This window comes from Pseudophryne corroboree, chromosome 6, assembly GCF_028390025.1.
Source record: "Pseudophryne corroboree isolate aPseCor3 chromosome 6, aPseCor3.hap2, whole genome shotgun sequence".
NCBI lineage: Eukaryota > Metazoa > Chordata > Amphibia > Anura > Myobatrachidae > Pseudophryne > Pseudophryne corroboree.
Window position 1 is genome coordinate 39,201,981 of NC_086449.1, and position 21,495 is coordinate 39,223,475.

Here is a 21,495-nt window from a genome sequence, read left to right on the forward strand (position 1 = left end):
ATGACTAAGTTTTGTTTCATATTGCATCATTTCAATTCCGGTCACAGACAACTTCAAAATTTTACGTAAGTGCTAACACCAACAATGACTTTATTTTGTAAGACATTTAGAAGTAATTTGATTTTTTTGATCAATTTTTCCTTTCAGCTTACTTATTTTGCTAAGAATAATGACTTTACATTTAAGGAAAGACAAACAGTCATATTCTTTGGTTATGGAAGCAAAGATGTGGGCTTGTTTGCTTATCAATAACCAAATTCTTGATTCAGTTTTTACAGAAAGTATATTTATCGTCTAAAGCACCGCAATCAGTAAACAAACCATTGCTCATAAATGACCTCGTGGCGCAACGGTAGCGCGTCTGACTCCAGATCAGAAGGTTGCGTGTTCAAATCACGTCGGGGTCAATTACCATTTTGAAGATGAAATTTACCAAATGAAACACCATAAAAGAAACAAATTGCCAAGTCTGTCATCCACCTTCTGTAATGTGATATTTGCTCACAGGTATAACTATATCACCTGCACAGTTTCATAATAAATGTCCATTCTGCTCATTTCTCATATTACTTATACAAAAAATACCCAGTTAATTGGACATCACCATATCTTGACATTGAAGCATACTCTGTACTCTTGGTTTCTTTATGACTAAGTTTTGTTTCATATTGCATCATTTCAATTCCGGTCACAGACAACTTCAAAATTTTACATAAGTGCTAACACCAACAATTACTTTATTTTGTAAGACATTTAGAAGTAATTTGATTTTTTTGATCAATTTTTCCTTTCAGCTTACTTATTTTGCTAAGAATAATGACTTTACATTTAAGGAAAGACAAACAGTCATATTCTTTGGTTATGGAAGCAAAGATGTGGGCTTGTTTGCTTATCAATAACCAAATTCTTGATTCAGTTTTTACAGAAAGTATATTTATCATCTAAAGCACCACAATCAGTAAACAAACCATTGCTCATAAATGACCTTGTGGCGCAACGGTAGCGTGTCTGACTCCAGATCAGAAGGTTGCGTGTTCAAATCACGTCGGGGTCAATTACTATTTCGAAGATGAAATTTACCAAATGAAACACCATAAAAGAAACAAATTGCCAAGTCTGTCATCCACCTTCTGTAATGTGATATTTGCTCACAGATATAACTATATCACCTGCACAGTTTCATAATAAATGCTCATTTCTCATAATACTTATACAAAAAATACCAAGTTAATTGGACATTACCATATCTTGACATTGAAGCATACTCTGTACTCTTGGTTTCTTTATGACTAAGTTTTGTTTCATATTGCATCATTTCAATTCCGGTCACAGACAACTTCAAAATTTTACATAAGTGCTAACACCAACAATTACTTTATTTTGTAAGACATTTAGAAGTAATTTGATTTTTTTGATCAATTTTTCCTTTCAGCTTACTTATTTTGCTAAGAATAATGACTACATTTAAGGAAAGACAAACAGTCATATTCTTTGGTTATGGAAGCAAAGACGTGGGCTTGTTTGCTTATCAATAACCAAATTCTTGATTCAGTTTTTACAGAAAGTATATTTATCGTCTAAATCACTGCAATCAGTAAACAAACCATTGCTCATAAATGACCTCGTGGCGCAACGGTAGCGCGTCTGACTCCAGATCAGAAGGTTGCGTGTTCAAATCACGTCGGGGTCAATTACCATTTTGAAGATGAAATTTACCAAATGAAACACCATAAAAGAAACAAATTGCCAAGTCTGTCATCCACCTTCTGTAATGTGATATTTGCTCACAGGGATAACTATATCACCTGCACAGTTTCATAATAAATGCCCATTCTGCTCATTTCTCATAATACTTATACAAAAATACCCAGTTAATTTGACATCACCATATCTTGACATTGAAGCATACTCTGTACTCTTGGTTTCTTTATGATTAAGTTTTGTTTCATATTGCATCATTTCAATTCCGGTAACTTACATCTTCAAAATTTTACATAAGTGCTAACACCAACAATTACTTTATTTTGTAAGACATTTAGAAGTAATTTTATTTTTTTGATCAATTTTTCCTTTCAGATTACTTATTTTGCTAAGAATAATGACTTTACATTTAAGGAAAGACAAACAGTCATATTCTTTGGTTATGGAAGCAAAGATGTGGGCTTGTTTGCTTATCAATAACCAAATTCTTGATTCAGTTTTTACAGAAAGTATATTTATCGTCTAAAGCACCGCAATCAGTAAACAAACCGTTGCTCATAAATGACCTCGTGGCACAACGGTAGCGCGTTTGATTCCAGATCAGAAGGTTGCGTGTTCAAATCACGTTGGGGTCAATTACCATTTTGAAGATGAAATTTACCAAATGAAACACCATAAAAGAAACAAATTGCCAAGTCTGTCATCCACCTTCTGTAATGTGATATTTGCTCACAGGGATAACTATATCACCTGCACAGTTTCATAATAAATGCCCATTCTGCTCATTTCTCATAATACTTATACAAAAAATACCCAGTTAATTTGACATCACCATATCTTGACATTTAAGCATACTCTGTACTCTTGGTTCCTTTATGATTAAGTTTTGCTTCATATTGCATCATTTCAATTCCGGTAACTTACATCTTCAAAATTTTACATAAGTGCTAACACCAACAATTACTTTATTTTGTAAGACATTTAGAAGTAATTTTATTTTTTTGATCAATTTTTCCTTTCAGCTTTCTTATTTTGCTAAGAATAATGACTACATTTAAGGAAAGACAAACAGTCATATTCTTTGGTTATGGAAGCAAAGATGTGGGCTTGTTTGCTTATCAATAACCAAATTCTTGATTCAGTTTTTACAGAAAGTATATTTATCGTCTTAAGCACCGCAATCAGTAAACAAACCATTGCTCATAAATGACCTCGTGGCGCAACGGTAGCGCGTCTGACTCCAGATCAGAAAGTTGCGTGTTCAAATCACGTTGGGGTCAATTACCATTTTGAAGATGAAATTTACCAAATGAAACACCATAAAAGAAACAAATTGTCAAGTCTGTCATCCACCTTCTGCAAAGTGATATTTGCTCACAGGTATAACTATATCACCTGCACAGTTTAATAATAAATGCTCATTTCTCATATTACTTATACAAAAAATACCCAGTTAATTGGACATCACCATATCTTGACATTGAAGCATACTCTGTACTCTTGGTTTCTTTATGATTAAGTTTTGTTTCATATTGCATCATATCAATTCCGGTAACTTACATCCTCAAAATTTTACATAAGTGCTAACACCAACAATTACTTTATTTTGTAAGACATTTAGAAGTAATTTGATTTTTTTGATCAATTTTTCCTTTCAGCTTACTTATTTTGTTAAGAATAATGACTTTACATTTAAGGAAAGACAAACAGTCATATTCTTTGGTTATGGAAGCAAAGATGTGGGCTTGTTTGCTTATCAATAACAAATTCTTGATTCAGTTTTTACAGAAAGTATATTTATCGTCTAAAGCACCGCAATCAGTAAACAAACCATTGCTCATAAATGACCTCGTGGCACAACGGTAGCGTGTCTGATTAAAGATCAGAAGGTTGCGTGTTCAAATCACGTCGGGGTCAATTACCATTTTGAAGATGAAATTTACCAAATGAAACACCATAAAAGAAACAAATTGCCAAGTCTGTCATCCACCTTCTGTAATGTGATATTTGCTCACAGGGATAACTATATCACCTGCACAGTTTCATAATAAATGCCCATTCTGCTCATTTCTCATAATACTTATACAAAAAATACCCAGTTAATTTGACATCACCATATCTTGACATTGAAGCATACTCTGTACTCTTGGTTCCTTTATGATTAAGTTTTGTTTCATATTGCATCATTTCAATTCCGGTAACTTACATCTTCAAAATTTTACATAAGTGCTAACACCAACAATTACTTTATTTTGTAAGACATTTAGAAGTAATTTTATTTTTTTGATCAAATTTTCCTTTCAGCTTTCTTATTTTGCTAAGAATAATGACTACATTTAAGGAAAGAAAAACAGTCATATTCTTTGGTTATGGAAGCAAAGATGTGGGCTTGTTTGCTTATCAATAACCAAATTCTTGATTCAGTTTTTACAGAAAGTATATTTATCGTCTAAAGCACCGCAATCAGTAAACAAACCATTGCTTATAAATGACCTCGTGGCGCAACGGTAGCGCGTCTGACTCCAGATCAGAAGGTTGCGTGTTCAAATCACGTCGGGTCAATATCCATTTTGAAGATGAAATTTACCAAATGAAACACCATAAAAGAAACAAATTGCCAAGTCTGTCATCCACCTTCTGCAATGTGATAATTGCTCACAGGTATAACTATATCACCTGCACAGTTTCATAATAAATGCCCATTCTGCTCATTTCTCATATTACTTATACAAAAAATACCCAGTTAATTGGACATCACCATATCTTGACATTGAAGCATACTCTGTACTCTTGGTTTCTTTATGATTAAGTTTTGTTTCATATTGCATCATTTCAATTCCGGTCACTTACAACTTCAAAATTTTACATAAGTGCTAACACCAACAATTACTTTATTTTGTAAGACATTTAGAAGTAATTTGATTTTTTTGATAAATTTTTCCTTTCAGCTTACTTATTTTGCTAAGAATAATGACTACATTTAAGGAAAGACAAACAGTCATATTCTTTGGTTATGGAAGCAAAGATGTGGGCTTGTTTGCTTATCAATAACCAAATTCTTGATTCAGTTTTTACAGAAAGTATATTTATTGTCTAAAGCACCGCAATCAGTAAACAAACCATTGCTCATAAATGACCTCGTGGCGCAACGGTAGCGCGTCTGACTCCAGATCAGAAGGTTGCGTGTTCAAATCACGTCGGGGTCAATTACCATTTTGAAGATGAAATTTACCAAATGAAACACCATAAAAGAAACAAATTGCCAAGTCTGTCATCCACCTTCTGTAATGTGATATTTGCTCACAGGTATAACTATATCACCTGCACAGTTTCATAATAAATGCCCATTCTGCTCATTTCTCATATTACTTATGCAAGAAATACCCAGTTAATTGGACATCACCATATCTTGACATTGAAGCATACTCTGTACTCTTGGTTTCTTTATGATTAAGTTTTGTTTCATATTGCATCATTTCAATTCCGGTCACTTACAACTTCAAAATTTTACATAAGTGCTAACACCAACAATTACTTTATTTTGTAAGACATTTAGAAGTAAGTTGATTTTTTTTGATCAATTTTTCCTTTCAGCTTACTTATTTTGCTAAGAATAATGACTACATTTAAGGAAAGACAAACAGTCATATTCTTTGGTTATGGAAGCAAAGATGTGGGCTTGTTTGCTTATCAATAACCAAATTCTTGATTCAGTTTTTACAGAAAGTATATTTATCGTCTAAAGCACCGCAATCAGTAAACAAACCATCGCTCATAAATGATCTTGTGGCGCAACGGTAGCGCGTCTGACTCCAGATCAGAAGGTTGCGTGTTCAAATCACGTCGGGGTCAATTACCATTTTGAAGATGAAATTTACCAAATGAAACACCATAAAAGAAACAAATTGCCAAGTCTGTCATCCACCTTCTGTAATGTGATATTTGCTCACAGGGATAACTATATCACCTGCACAGTTTCATAATAAATGCTGATTTCTCATAATACTTATACAAAAAATACCAAGTTAATTGGACATTACCATATCTTGACATTGAAGCATACTCTGTACTCTTGGTTTCTTTATGACTAAGTTTTGTTTCATATTGCATCATTTCAATTCCGGTCACAGACAACTTCAAAATTTTACATAAGTTCTAACACCAACAATTACTTTATTTTGTAAGACATTTAGAAGTAATTTGATTTTTTGATCAATTTTTCCTTTCAGCTTACTTATTTTGCTAAGAATAATGACTACATTTAAGGAAAGACAAACAGTCATATTCTTTGGTTATGGAAGCAAAGACGTGGGCTTGTTTGCTTATCAATAACCAAATTCTTGATTCAGTTTTTACAGAAAGTATATTTATCGTCTAAAGCACTGCAATCAGTAAACAAACCATTGCTCATAAATGACCTCGTGGCGCAACGGTAGCGCGTCTGACTCCAGATCAGAAGGTTGCGTGTTCAAATCACGTCGGGGTCAATTACTACTTTGAAGATGAAATTTACCAAATGAAACACCATAATAGAAACAAATTGCCAAGTCTGTCATCCACCTTCTGTAATGTGATATTTGCTCACAGGGATAACTATATCACCTGCACAGTTTCATAATAAATGCCCATTCTGCTCATTTCTCATAATACTTATACAAAAATACCCAGTTAATTTGACATCACCATATCTTGACATTGAAGCATACTCTGTACTCTTGGTTTCTTTATGATTAAGTTTTGTTTCATATTGCATCATTTCAATTCCGGTAACTTACATCTTCAAAATTTTACATAAGTGCTAACACCAACAATTACTTTATTTTGTAAGACATTTAGAAGTAATTTTATTTTTTTGATCAATTTTTCCTTTCAGCTTACTTATTTTGCTAAGAATAATGACTTTACATTTAAGGAAAGACAAATAGGTGTATAAATTGCGCAGATTTAGTCCTAAATGATTACATATAATAAACCATTACTTCCCTTTTGTTTCTCTATGGGGAGTAACTTCTCGGATATCACCATGTATTGAATTGTCTGAACTGAAAAAAATAATATAACAATAGTGCAGACATCCAAAGCAGAAAACACAGAATGGTCCTTTAAATACCACACTCACAATGTGTCAATAGTTTGCGAGCATATCATAGGTCTCAGCTTGAAGGAGCGGGATTCTTCTGCTATCCACCTGAACTTCAGGCTGAAACGGAATAAAGCAAGGCAATAGTGCAGAAAACAAAAGAAATATAAAAGCATGTAGTAACACTGGTGCTAGAGATGGTTAAATACTCATCGATCCAGAAATCCCACAGAGTCCGGATACTCCAAGGTACAAGTTCAGGATCAGGATCAGTCCAAATGCTCAGTCCACCAGGTAAAAAAGCCACACCGCTTAATGCATTTCGAACCTCACTGGGTTCTTCCTCAGAAGCGTTTGTGGCTGAACGGCTTTTCCTACATTTATACACATCTAAATTAACTAACATAATATCCATCAGCTGTGTCCAGATACCAGATCCTCCTTCAAATTTCACGGGGAAGATGATGACATAATCATTGTCCAATAGCGAAGGCTTCACTTCGTCCTCCGTCGCTGCTGACGGAGGACAGGAAATGACATCGTGCGTTCCACCCGGCTCCCTTGCGGTTCATGCATAGCGCACCAGACCAGATGAGCACTTCCCGTTCTCCGTCGTCCGCAGTGACGGACGAGACGCACGCCCATCACATGTCACATACAGAGATGTGTCCTCCAAAACGCGGAAGTGTGCGTTCCAAACCCTCCTCTGTCACTCAGAGCAGCACCATAAAAAAATATATAGATATGTATATAGTTTAAGACCTAAACAGACATACAATAACGAAATTCATAATAATGATCAATAAATTTGAAAATTAATATTAAAATTGATAATAAAACAATTAAGAAATATATTAATAAAATCATATAGACACTATAAAAACCACTTCATCTCGAAGTCGGTGTTAAGACCTTTAGGTTGTAAGGATTTTAGCTTAAAAATCCAATTCATTTCACTCTTAGCTAATCTCCTTTCTAAATCTTTGGTCCGCCATGTTGGTTTAACTTGCTCTATCCCCCAAAACCTTTTTATAAAACATTCTTTTTTATCGTGATGAGTTTTAAAATGAGCTGAAAGTGAGTGTGTTTCCAAACCCTTCCGGATATTATACACATGTTCTGCAAGACGGGTCTTTAAGTTTCTACTTGTCCTGCCTACATAAAGTAGCCCGCATGTGCATTCTATCCCATAGATTATATTTTTTGATTGACATGTAATAAAATCATTAATTCTGTATGTTTCATTATTTACGGTGAACTCTGTGATCTTAGTAGAAGTACTCTTCACCATTCTACACATCAAACACTGTCCACATCTATGGAACCCCTTGGTTCTATTACTCACTCTCATATTATCGTCTATGGCACTTCTTACCAATTTATCCTTCAAAGATGGTGCCTTCCTGTAAATAAAGGTGGGTATATCGGGAATTTCTTTTCCTATAACTGGATCTTTCTGTAATAGATACCAATTTCTTCTAAAGATTCTTTCAATATCCTTATGCAGGGGATTAAACTGACTAATGAACGCCCACTTGTTTCTTTCATTTTTTGGTTTTTGCTCTTTGTCCTTCTCCTTTAAAAGGTCGTCCCTATTGATATTCTCTACTTTAATACGTGCTTTATTTATAAGTTCCACTGAATAGCCTTTATTAATGAACCTATCGGTAGTTTCCAATATTTGTTCATTACAGGTGGTTTGATCACTACAGTTCCGCTTAATACGTGTGAACTGGCTAAACGGAATACCATCTAGCCAGTTAGGGTGATGTAAACTTCCCATTTCTATATATCCGTTGGAGTCTGTTGCCTTCCTGAAGGTCTTAGTCTTCAGGATGTCATCTTCCACATATAAACATAGATCCAAGAAGGATATTTCCTTAGAACTACTTGTTGTTACAAATTTAAGATTAAAGTCATTTTGATTTAATTTATCTGTGAAGATAGAAAGATCTTGTTCATGTCCATTCCAAAGGAATAGGACATCATCGATATAACGATGCCAGGATACCAGACCTGCCCCCAGTCCATCGACTCCAAAAATATTATGATCTTCCCAATAAGCCATGTATAAATTGGCGTAACTGGGGGCAAATCTGGTACCCATAGCTGTTCCTACTTGTTGGATATAGTATGTCCCATTGAAGTAAAAATAATTATTATCTAATATAAAACCTATACCATCCAAAACGAATTTTCTGGTTAGCTCGTCATAATCACTTTTATCCAAGAAATAAGAGATAGCTTCCAGCCCTTTCTCTTTTTTGATAACAGTATACAGAGTGCATACATCAGCACTACATAAAATGGTAGAGCTGGTATATTGAACATTGGTAATTTTTCTCAAAACGTCACCCGTATCTTTCAAATACGCCTTGGTTTTTACTACCAATTGTTATGATTCCTGTACTCCAGACCAGAGGAGATCTAATGGCAGAGGTCTGAGTACTGGGAAGATTTGCTGGTTGTGGGAGCAGGAGAGCCTAGTAACCCCTGGCGCCCTAACTCCGTTGTCTCGCCCGTGTTATCAGAAATCCCCTGCGAGACTATGGTTGCTTGAGCCCAAGGCAGCCGCGTTCGAAGGGCGGATTATGTCTGCCCAACCCCGATGCCCCCTCAGGTCTTAATGGGAGACAAAGGGAAATCCGAGACAGGGTGATAACAAGGGGCCCTCTGACTAAGCAACCAGGCCAGGGGTTACAAGCTAACTAACTTAAACCAAGGTATGTGCGGACTAGCCACCAGGGAAAAGGACAACCAAAGATCCACTGATCCGTTACTCCTATCCAGCACCGCTGGATACCAGAGTGGATCTGTGGGAGCGGAATCCTCCGCAAAAGCTCCAGAACACAAATAAACTAAATAATAAACAGTAAGCGGACAAGCCGCAACACACGGCTGCGCCGCGACTCACGAACACCACAGGATGTTAAAGGTGCTCGGTCAGACTCCAGGAATAGATGACAAATATCCGAGTACAGGACCACTGAGGACAGGAACAACCGGATTGAGCAGGACTGGAAACTCTCTGCAACTGACAAAGGTAAACAGGAAGCTATCACCGGCGTCTGTGAGAAGTCCAAAGGGTGCTTATAAGTGTGAGCTCCCCAATCAGGAGCCAGACTGGGTCATCACAATTAATGCCGTGCAGCTTGCATGCTGCACGGCCAGCACACCATGATACAATCAGCACATCATGATACAATTAGAACAGACCCAGCAACGGGGAACGCGGCCCGAACGTGGCGTCCCCGTTGCTAGGGTCAGAGCGGCTCCGTGCGCCCGGCGTCTAGCGTTGCCAGGGAGCCGGCGGCTGTACGCGCACGGCGTCCCTGGTTGCTAGGCGCCGGGCCGCACCGACGAGCGGACCCCGGCGCCTAACAGTACCCCCCCCCTTGAGAAGGGGTCAAGGAACCCCTAAAGCCAGGTTTCTGAGGAAATTCTCGAAAAAATGCCCTTTTGAGCCTCGGGGCATGAAGATCCTCATCCAGGACCCAAGACCTTTCCTCTGGCCCATAACCTCTCCAATGTACCAAAAAATAAAGCCGACCCCGGGACAACTTGGAATCGAGAACCTTCTCCACCAAGAACTCCTGCTGACCCTGTACATTTATAGGTGATCTCCCCTGAGAAATTTTATGAGGAAATCTGCTGGACGAAACATATGGTTTCAGCAATGAGCAATGGAAGGTATTTCCGATCCGTAAAGTTTTTGGTAAACGTAACCGGAAAGCAACTGGATTGACTTTTTTGATAATGTGAAATGGTCCAATAAATTTAGGACCCAATCTGGCTGAGGTTTGTCGAAGTTTAATGTTGCGAGTCGACAACCACACCTTATCTCCTACTTTAAAAGTGCACGGCCGCCGGAGCCTGTCAGAAAATCTTTTTTCCCGGAATGCCGCTTTTCTGAGAGCCAGGTGCACTTTTCTCCAAATAAGTTTAAGATGAGAGGTCAGGGCCAGTGAGGAGACAGAGGAATGTTGAAAAAATGAATTAGCTCTGGGGTGAAAACCAAAAACTGCAAAAAATGGAGACACATTGGTGGAAGAATGACAGGCATTATTATAAGCAAACTCCGCCAATGGAAGAAACTCCGACCAGTCATTTTGGAGTTTGGCCGAGTACAAACGCAAATATTGTTTTAGAGATTGATTAACTCGCTCAGTCTGCCCATTGGATTGGGGATGATAGCCGGACGTTAAAGATAACTTCATCTTTAATGAAGCACAAAAAGACTTCCAAAATTGTGCAATGAATTGTGGACCCCGATCAGAAACAATATCAGTGGGTAAGCCATGGAGTCTGAAAACATGGCGGAGGAACAAGACTGCCAATCCCTGGGCAGATGGCAATCTGGGAAGAGCAATGAAATGGGCCATTTTGCTAAAACGGTCCACTACCACCCATATGAGTCGGCATCCGGCTGACAGAGGGAGGTCCACCACAAAATCCATGGAGATATGCGACCATGGCCTAAGAGGAACATTCAAGGGCATAAGTTGACCGATGGGTAAAGAACGGGGAACTTTATGCTGTGCACAGACCTGACACGAAAAAACAAACTCTTTAATGTCTTTGGAAAGACCAGGCCACCATACTGAGCGGGAGACTAATTCCAAAGTCTTAGCGATTCCCGGATGCCCGGCAACTTTGCTATCATGAAACTCCGTCAAAACAGTTGCTCTCAAAAACTCAGGGACAAAAAGACGACCAGCAGGAGTATTTCCAGGAGCTTGATGTTGAAGCAGCTTTAACTGGGTAAATACATCCTGTGTGAGGCCTGCCCGAATGGTTGAAGACGGCAGTATGGGAGTAACAGGACTGTTGTCTTGAACTGGAAGAAAACTGCGTGACAGGGCATCTGCCTTAGTATTCTTGGAACCTGGCCTGAAGGTGATAATGAATTTGAAACGAGTAAAAAATAAAGCCCAACGAGCCTGCCGGGCATTCAGTCGCTTAGCTGATTCAATGTATTGAAGATTTTTGTGATCAGTCAAAACTGAAATAGTATGAGTCGCTCCTTCAAGCCAATGTCTCCACTCCTCGAAAGCCCATTTAATAGCCAGCAATTCCCGGTTACCAACATCGTAGTTGGATTCTGCAGATGAGAATTTCCTGGACATAAAGGCACAAGGATGTAATTCAAGGGAATCCGGATCCTTCTGAGATAGGATAGCCCCCACTCCAACCTCCGAGGCATCAACCTCAACAATGAAAGGCAATTCTGGGTTGGGATGTCTGAGGACAGGGGCTGAGACAAAGGCTTGTTTCAAGGCCTGAAAAGATAACTCAGCTTCACGTGACCAATTGGTAGGATCTGCTCCCTTCTTAGTTAGTGCCACAATGGGAGCAACTAGGTCAGAGAAAGAGTGAATAAATCTTTTATAGTAGTTCGCAAACCCTAAAAAGCGCTGAATTGCTTTTAAGTTGGTGGGTTGCGCCCAACTAAGGATGGCTTGGAGCTTCTTTGGTTCCATACAGAATCCCCGAGGGGAAATAATGTACCCTAAAAAGGATACCTCCGTAACATGAAATTCACACTTCTCCAGCTTGGCATACAGGTGATTTTCACGTAATTTTTTTAGAACTTGACGCACCTGGGTAACATGTTGTTCTACAGAATCAGAATATATCAAAATATCGTCTAAGTAGACTACAACGAACCTTCCAAGAAATTCACGGAGCACATCGTTAATGAGATCCTGGAAGACTGCCGGAGCGTTAGACAGGCCAAATGGCATGACCAGATACTCATAGTGGCCTGACTGAGTACTGAATGCCGTTTTCCACTCATCCCCTGACTTGATTCTGATGAGGTTATATGCTCCTCTCAGGTCAATCTTAGAAAAAATCACAGCCGAACGTAGCTGATCAAAGAGGACAGAGATCAGCGGCAGAGGGTAAGTATTCTTTACTGAGATTTTATTCAAAGCTCTAAAATCAATGCAGGGTCTGAGAGAACCATCCTTCTTCTCTACGAAGAAGAAACCTGCACTTAAAGGGGATTTGGATGGCCTGATAAATCCTTTCCCAAGGCTTTCTTTCACATACTCATTCATGGCCACAGTTTCAGGACCAGACAATGCATATAACCTTCCTTTAGGCAACGTGGCACCAGGAATTAGCTCAATGGCACAATCATAAGGCCTATGGGGAGGCAGAATATCCGCATTGCCCTTGGAAAATACATCAACAAAATCCTGGTATTCCACAGGAATGGGTGCGGGAATGGCGGCAGCTACTCGGATAGGAAGCGTAATACATTCTTTATTACAGATGGTACCCCATTGTAAGATCTCCCCCGACTGCCAATCAATGATGGGATTATGAAAGGCCAGCCAAGGGTGACCCAGAACCACAGGAACTGCTGGACAATGGGTAAGGAAAAACTCAATCTTTTCAGAATGCAGAGCTCCTACCGAAAGTAAAACAGGAGGTGTACAGAGAGAAATAACCCCATTGGACAAGGGACTCCCATCTAAACCATGCATGGTGACACACCTACCCAAGGTTAACTGAGGAATACCTAAGGCCTTGGCCCATGTTAAATCCATAAAGTTCCCTGCAGCTCCACTGTCCACAAAAGCAGAGACCGAGGAACAGAGGCTGCCAAAGGAAACTTTAGCAGGAACTAACAGTGAATTATTTGAGGAGATAAGCTGCAGACCAAAGTGAACCCCCTCACAACTCACTTGGTCGGGAAGTTTCCCGACTTGTTCGGACAACTATGGGCAAAATGTCCCTTACCTCCACAGTATAAACAAAGACCAGAATTTTGCCTCCTGGTTCTTTCTTCAGGAGACAATTTGGAGAGACCTATCTGCATAGGCTCCTCCATGTCCACAGGGATGGAAAAAGCACAAGGAGTAGACCAGACAGACGCTCCTTTTTCAGCCCTCCGCTCTCTGAGCCGACGATCTATCTTAATAGAGAGCTCCATGAGTTTATCGAGAGTCTCAGGAGCGGGATACTGAAGGAGACTGTCTTTAATAGATTCAGATAAGCCGAGGCGAAACTGACTGCGCAGGGCTGGGTCATTCCATCCACAGTCGTTCGACCAACGGCGAAACTCCGTACAATAAATCTCTGCGGGATTCCTACCCTGTCTGAGAGCACGCAACTGACTCTCAGCGGACGCCTCTCTATCAGGGTCGTCATACAGTAGCCCTAACGATTTTAAAAAGGCATCTACAGACAATAAGGCTGGATCGTCTGTCTTTAAACCAAAAGCCCAGGTCTGAGGATCCCCCTGAAGCAGAGAAATAATAATTCCAACCCGCTGAGCCTCCGTACCTGAGGAGACTGGTCTTAAACGAAAATAAAGTTTACAAGACTCTTTAAAATTAAAAAACTGTTTTCTATCCCCAGAAAAACGGTCAGGCAGATGCATCTTTGGTTCAGGAATGACCCTCGGGGAAGTCCGTAACAGATCTTCCTGTGACCTCACCCGGAGGGACAGATCCTGAACCATCTGAGTAAGTTCTTGAATCTGACTAACTAGAAGCTGGCCAGGATTTGGCCCAACACCGGTGGGATTCATGAGGCCGACAAAAATCTCCCAACTGAATAAGTAAAAAAAAATCAACTCCTGTTAATTTTAATTTTTTTTTTTTTGTCTGGCCGGTGATAATGTTATGATTCCCGTACTCCAGACCAGAGGAGATCTAATGGCAGAGGTCTGAGTACTGGGAAGATTTGCTGGTTGTGGGAGCAGGAGAGCCTAGTAACCCCTGGCGCCCTAACTCCGTTGTCTCGCCCGTGTTATCAGAAATCCCCTGCGAGACTATGGTTGCTTGAGCCCATGGCAGCCACGTTCGAAGGGCGGATTATGTCTGCCCAACCCCGATGCCCCCTCAGGTCTTAATGGGAGACAAAGGGAAATCCGAGACAGGGTGATAACAAGGGGCCCTCTGACTAAGCAACCAGGCCAGGGGTTACAAGCTAACTAACTTAAACCAAGGTATGTGCGGACTAGCCGCCAGGGAAAAGGACAACCAAAGATCCACTGATCCGTTACTCCTATCCAGCACCGCTGGATACCAGAGTGGATCTGTGGGAGCGGAATCCTCCGCAAAAGCTCCAGAACACAAATAAACTAAATAATAAACAGTAAGCGGACAAGCCGCAACACACGGCTGCGCCGCGACTCACGAACACCACAGGATGTTAAAGGTGCTCGGACAGACTCCAGGAATAGATGACAAATATCCGAGTACAGGACCACTGAGGACAGGAACAACCGGATTGAGCAGGACTGGAAACTCTCTGCAACTGACAAAGGCAAACAGGAAGCTATCACCGGCGTCTGTGAGAAGTCCAAAGGGTGCTTATAAGTGTGAGCTCCCCAATCAGGAGCCAGACTGGGTCATCACAATTAATGCCGTGCAGCTTGCATGCTGCACGGCCAGCACACCATGATACAATCAGCACATCATGATACAATTAGAACAGACCCAGCAACGGGGAACGCGGCCCGAACGTGGCGTCCCCGTTGCTAGGGTCAGAGCGGCTCCGTGCGCCCGGCGTCTAGCGTTGCCAGGGAGCCGGCGGCTGTACGCGCACGGCGTCCCTGGTTGCTAGGCGCCGGGCCGCACCGACGAGCGGACATCGGCGCCTAACACCAATGGCTGTAGAAAGTGGTCAATTAATGCTGACAAATTTGAAGTTAAACTGTTAGTCCCTGATATAATCGGACGACCGGGAGGGTGGAGGGGGTCCTTGTGAACCTTTGGAAGGACGTATATAGTTGGTACTGAAGGTTCTTTTATATTAAGGAAATCATGTTCTTTTTCATTAATTACTCCATCCTTTAATGCATTGGATGTTAATGTTAGTAAGGCTTCACTAATCCTCTGTGTGGGGTCTGATCTTAATTTTTTATAAGTATCCCCTGAGTTTAGTTGTTTCATGATTTCCTCCATATAATCCAATTTGTTCATCAGGACCACTCCACCACCCTTATCTGCTGGCTTAATGATCACCTCCTTATCATCCTTTAGTGATCTTACTGCCTCATATTCTTTTTTAGACAAATTGCATTTAACCTTCTTTTTCTGTTTCATCAGTTTTTCCAACTCGTCATTAATGACTTCGTTGAAACAATTGATGAATTTCCCCCTCTCATAAGTTGGGTTAAAACTGGAAGTATTCTTGAATTTTTCACGTCCTGACAGAGTCTCTATGTCTTGAACAGTACCCTCTTTATTTTTATTCATAAAAAACTTTTTAAGTGTAAGTTTTCTTATATATTTTTGTGTGTCTATATAAAGACCAAAAGGATCGACTTCCCCTGTAGGGGCAAATTTCAACCCTTTTTTTAGTACCCTGATTTCTACAGGGGTCAAAATCCTTTTACTTAAATTGAAAATCTTACCATCGGACTCTGTCTTTTTTGGTGGTAATTTAAGTTTAGGCAGAATTTTTTTCTTCTTACCTGCCCTTTTTCCACGTTTACATTTTTTTGGGACCGGTACTCTTTTCTTATTTTTATGGGTACTAGAACTTATCTCCTTCTCGTTGATCTGTAATCCCAACGAAAAGGAGAACTTGGTTCTACTGGGGTAGTCGGTTCCAATAAGTGATACCTATTAGAGGTTCTCAGGGCCCTACGATCCCTATCCATGAATCTATGTTCTTGAACCTGTTCACCCCTCCAACTGTTATTTCTTTCAATAGGTTGAAACCTATTGGGAGGCTTTTGGACCCAAGATTCTACCTCATTGAACCTTGCAATTTGGGGGCGGTTTCTTCTCCAATTTGATTGTCTATACGAGTCCTGTTCATAATTTCTAGACCTCCAATTGCCCTGTCTGTAGTTTGTTCTTTGGTGACCTGATTCTACATTAGGCCTCCCATTAAACTTACCATCCCTATTGGGATATTTAACCACTTTTTGTAATACCCCTTTACTGATATTCTTATTAGAGTCAATATTTACTTTTTGTTTTTTTTGGGCATTAGACTGTATTATTGATAAATTAGTATCTTCATCTATTTGTTTAAGATCTCTCTGATACTTTTTTTGTTTTTTCTCTCGAAGCTCATTGGTATTTTTCTTTATTTTATACAGCAGATCCTTCTCTGCTCTCATAAAATCCTCTAGTTCTTTATAAGGTTGAATAATAGTGAAAAGTGAAAAGTGAAAAGTGAATAGAAAATTGATGCAATAAAAAGTATTTGTGCAAATTTGCGCTAGACAGACATTAAAAAATACAGCATATACACCTTGGAAAAATCCACTAATTTTCCATATACAACTGTTTTTGCTTTTATATTTCTTTTGTTTTCTGCACTATTGCCTTGCTTTATTCCGTTTCAGCCTGAAGTTCATGTGGATAGCAGAAGAATCCCGCTCCTTCAAGCTGAGACCTATGATATGCTCGCAAACTATTGACACATTGTGAGTGTGGTATTTAAAGGACCATTCTGTGTTTTCTGCTTTGGATGTCTGCACTATTGTTATATTATTTTTTTCAGTTCAGACAATTCAATACATGGTGATATCCGAGAAGTTACTCCCCATAGAGAAACAAAAGGGAAGTAATGGTTTATTATATGTAATCATTTAGGACTAAATCTGCGCAATTTATACACCTATTTATTTTCTAAACAGTTGTATATGGAAAATTAGTGGATTTTTCCAAGGTGTATATGCTGTATTTTTTAATGTCTGTCTAGCGCAAATTTGCACAAATACTTTTTATTGCATCAATTTTCTATTCACTTTTTTTGTGTTTTTGCTGCAGAAATGTTTACATATAGAGAAGATAGGAGAGAAATATCAAAACAAACCTTCCTACCCACCACTGACATTAATGTCAGTGATGAAAGTTTGGAATCTGTTTTTTGTAAATTAGAACCAATAATGTTAAAAGAAAATAGGATCTTCTGGGAAATAGTTACATTGGAGCAATATCAAATGTCAAAAATTATACCCAAGGGATTAAAAATTATAAAAACTCCATCCTTTGCCATATCTAGTAGTTCTTTTAAGAAAGACTGGGAAGTAATTCTCAATGATTGTTCTTGTGCCCTAATTGATTTAATTCTAAGGGAAAGGAGGGAGACATTGAAATTATTGAATAATGAAATAAATGATTTACAAATTATTATTCAACCTTATAAAGAACTAGAGGATTTTATGAGAGCAGAGAAAGATCTGCTGTATAAAATAAAGAAAAATACCAATGAGCTTCGAGAGAAAAAACAAAAAAAGTATCAGAGAGATCTTAAACAAATAGATGAAGATACTAATTTATCAATAATACAGTCTAATGCCCAAAAAAAACAAAAAGTAAATATTGACTCTAATAAGAATATCAGTAAAGGGGTATTACAAAAAGTGGTTAAATATCCCAATAGGGATGGTAAGTTTAATGGGAGGCCTAATGTAGAATCAGGTCACCAAAGAACAAACTACAGACAGGGCAATTGGAGGTCTAGAAATTATGAACAGGACTCGTATAGACAATCAAATTGGAGAAGAAACCGCCCCCAAATTGCAAGGTTCAATGAGGTAGAATCTTGGGTCCAAAAGCCTCCCAATAGGTTTCAACCTATTGAAAGAAATAACAGTTGGAGGGGTGAACAGGTTCAAGAACATAGATTCATGGATAGGGATCGTAGGGCCCTGAGAACCTCTAATAGGTATCACTTATTGGAACCGACTACCCCAGTAGAACCAAGTTCTCCTTTTCATTGGGATTACAGATCAACGAGAAGGAGATAAGTTCTAGTACCCATAAAAATAAGAAAAGAGTACCGGTCCCAAAAAAATGTAAACGTGGAAAAAGGGCAGGTAAGAAGAAAAAAATTCTGCCTAAACTTAAATTACCACCAAAAAAGACAGAGTCCGATGGTAAGATTTTCAATTTAAGTAAAAGGATTTTGACCCCTGTAGAAATCAGGGTACTAAAAAAAGGGTTGAAATTTGCCCCTACAGGGGAAGTCGATCCTTTTGGTCTTTATATAGACACACAAAAATATATAAGAAAACTTACACTTAAAAAGTTTTTTATGAATAAAAATAAAGAGGGTACTGTTCAAGACATAGAGACTCTGTCAGGACGTGAAAAATTCAAGAATACTTCCAGTTTTAACCCAACTTATGAGAGGGGGAAATTCATCAATTGTTTCAACGAAGTCATTAATGACGAGTTGGAAAAACTGATGAAACAGAAAAAGAAGGTTAAATGCAATTTGTCTAAAAAAGAATATGAGGCAGTAAGATCACTAAAGGATGATAAGGAGGTGATCATTAAGCCAGCAGATAAGGGTGGTGGAGTGGTCCTGATGAACAAATTGGATTATATGGAGGAAATCATGAAACAACTAAACTCAGGGGATACTTATAAAAAATTAAGATCAGACCCCACACAGAGGATTAGTGAAGCCTTACTAACATTAACATCCAATGCATTAAAGGATGGAGTAATTAATGAAAAAGAACATGATTTCCTTAATATAAAAGAACCTTCAGTACCAACTATATACGTCCTTCCAAAGGTTCACAAGGACCCCCTCCACCCTCCCGGTCGTCCGATTATATCGGGGACTAACAGTTTAACTTCAAATTTGTCAGCATTAATTGACCACTTTCTACAGCCAATGGTAGTAAAAACCAAGGCGTATTTGAAAGATACGGGTGACGTTTTGAGAAAAATTACCAATGTTCAATATACCAGCTCTACCATTTTATGTAGTGCTGATGTATGCACTCTGTATACTGTTATCAAAAAAGAGAAAGGGCTGGAAGCTATCTCTTATTTCTTGGATAAAAGTGATTATGACGAGCTAACCAGAAAATTCGTTTTGGATGGTATAGGTTTTATATTAGATAATAATTATTTTTACTTCAATGGGACATACTATATCCAACAAGTAGGAACAGCTATGGGTACCAGATTTGCCCCCAGTTACGCCAATTTATACATGGCTTATTGGGAAGATCATAATATTTTTGGAGTCGATGGACTGGGGGCAGGTCTGGTATCCTGGCATCGTTATATCGATGATGTCCTATTCCTTTGGAATGGACATGAACAAGATCTTTCTATCTTCACAGATAAATTAAATCAAAATGACTTTAATCTTAAATTTGTAACAACAAGTAGTTCTAAGGAAATATCCTTCTTGGATCTATGTTTATATGTGGAAGATGACATCCTGAAGACTAAGACCTTCAGGAAGGCAACAGACTCCAACGGATATATAGAAATGGGAAGTTTACATCACCCTAACTGGCTAGACGGTATTCCGTTTAGCCAGTTCACACGTATTAAGCGGAACTGTAGTGATCAAACCACCTGTAATGAACAAATATTGGAAACTACCGATAGGTTCATTAATAAAGGCTATTCAGTGGAACTTATAAATAAAGCACGTATTAAAGTAGAGAATATCAATAGGGACGACCTTTTAAAGGAGAAGGACAAAGAGCAAAAACCAAAAAATGAAAGAAACAAGTGGGCGTTCATTAGTCAGTTTAATCCCCTGCATAAGGATATTGAAAGAATCTTTAGAAGAAATTGGTATCTATTACAGAAAGATCCAGTTATAGGAAAATAAATTCCCGATATACCCACCTTTATTTACAGGAAGGCACCATCTTTGAAGGATAAATTGGTAAGAAGTGCCATAGACGATAATATGAGAGTGAGTAATAGAACCAAGGGGTTCCATAGATGTGGACAGTGTTTGATGTGTAGAATGGTGAAGAGTACTTCTACTAAGATCACAGAGTTCACCGTAAATAATGAAACATACAGAATTAATGATTTTATTACATGTCAATCAAAAAATATAATCTATGGGATAGAATGCACATGCGGGCTACTTTATGTAGGCAGGACAAGTAGAAACTTAAAGACCCGTCTTGCAGAACATGTGTATAATATCCGGAAGGGTTTGGAAACACACTCACTTTCAGCTCATTTTAAAACTCATCACGATAAAAAAGAATGTTTTATAAAAAGGTTTTGGGGGATAGAGCAAGTTAAACCAACATGGCGGACCAAAGATTTAGAAAGGAGATTAGCTAAGAGTGAAATGAATTGGATTTTTAAGCTAAAATCCTTACAACCTAAAGGTCTTAACACCGACTTCGAGATGAAGTGGTTTTTATAGTGTCTATATGATTTTATTAATATATTTCTTAATTGTTTTATTATCAATTTTAATATTAATTTTCAAATTTATTGATCATTATTATGAATTTCGTTATTGTATGTCTGTTTAGGTCTTAAACTATATACATATCTATATTTTTTTTTTATGGTGCTGCTCTGAGTGACAGAGGAGGGTTTGGAACGCACACTTCCGCGTTTTGGAGGACACATCTCTGTATGTGACATGTGATGGGCGTGCGTCTCGTCCGTCACTGCGGACGACGGAGAACGGGAAGTGCTCATCTGGTCTGGTGCGCTATGCATGAACCGCAAGGGAGCCGGGTGGAACGCACGATGTCATTTCCTGTCCTCCGTCAGCAGCGACGGAGGACGAAGTGAAGCCTTCGCTATTGGACAATGATTATGTCATCATCTTCCCCGCGAAATTTGAAGGAGGATCTGGTATCTGGACACAGCTGATGGATATTATGTTAGTTAATTTAGATGTGTATAAATGTAGGAAAAGCCGTTCAGCCACAAACGCTTCTGAGGAAGAACCCAGTGAGGTTCGAAATGCATTAAGCGGTGTGGCTTTTTTACCTGGTG

The 21,495-nt window shown here is 38.8% G+C and overlaps 10 non-coding genes across 10 annotated transcripts; all 10 read left to right on the forward strand.

Annotated features, from left to right (window-relative positions):
- Positions 1 to 335: 335 nt before the first annotated feature.
- TRNAW-CCA (transfer RNA tryptophan (anticodon CCA)) lies at positions 336 to 407 on the forward strand. Its single transcript has one exon. It is a non-coding gene; the product is annotated as a tRNA-Trp (tRNA).
- A 575-nt stretch (positions 408 to 982) lies between these two features.
- Positions 983 to 1,054, forward strand: TRNAW-CCA (transfer RNA tryptophan (anticodon CCA)). Its single transcript has one exon. It is a non-coding gene; the product is annotated as a tRNA-Trp (tRNA).
- A 564-nt stretch (positions 1,055 to 1,618) lies between these two features.
- Positions 1,619 to 1,690, forward strand: TRNAW-CCA (transfer RNA tryptophan (anticodon CCA)). Its single transcript has one exon. It is a non-coding gene; the product is annotated as a tRNA-Trp (tRNA).
- Positions 1,691 to 2,264: 574 nt separating this feature from the next.
- On the forward strand, positions 2,265 to 2,336 carry TRNAW-CCA (transfer RNA tryptophan (anticodon CCA)). Its single transcript has one exon. It is a non-coding gene; the product is annotated as a tRNA-Trp (tRNA).
- Positions 2,337 to 2,909: 573 nt separating this feature from the next.
- Positions 2,910 to 2,981, forward strand: TRNAW-CCA (transfer RNA tryptophan (anticodon CCA)). The gene has a single exon. It is a non-coding gene; the product is annotated as a tRNA-Trp (tRNA).
- Positions 2,982 to 3,546: 565 nt separating this feature from the next.
- Positions 3,547 to 3,618, forward strand: TRNAF-AAA (transfer RNA phenylalanine (anticodon AAA)). The gene has a single exon. It is a non-coding gene; the product is annotated as a tRNA-Phe (tRNA).
- Positions 3,619 to 4,190: 572 nt separating this feature from the next.
- Positions 4,191 to 4,263, forward strand: TRNAW-CCA (transfer RNA tryptophan (anticodon CCA)). The gene has a single exon. It is a non-coding gene; the product is annotated as a tRNA-Trp (tRNA).
- A 572-nt stretch (positions 4,264 to 4,835) lies between these two features.
- TRNAW-CCA (transfer RNA tryptophan (anticodon CCA)) lies at positions 4,836 to 4,907 on the forward strand. The gene has a single exon. It is a non-coding gene; the product is annotated as a tRNA-Trp (tRNA).
- Positions 4,908 to 5,481: 574 nt separating this feature from the next.
- Positions 5,482 to 5,553, forward strand: TRNAW-CCA (transfer RNA tryptophan (anticodon CCA)). The gene has a single exon. It is a non-coding gene; the product is annotated as a tRNA-Trp (tRNA).
- Positions 5,554 to 6,116: 563 nt separating this feature from the next.
- Positions 6,117 to 6,188, forward strand: TRNAW-CCA (transfer RNA tryptophan (anticodon CCA)). The gene has a single exon. It is a non-coding gene; the product is annotated as a tRNA-Trp (tRNA).
- Positions 6,189 to 21,495: the final 15,307 nt, after the last annotated feature.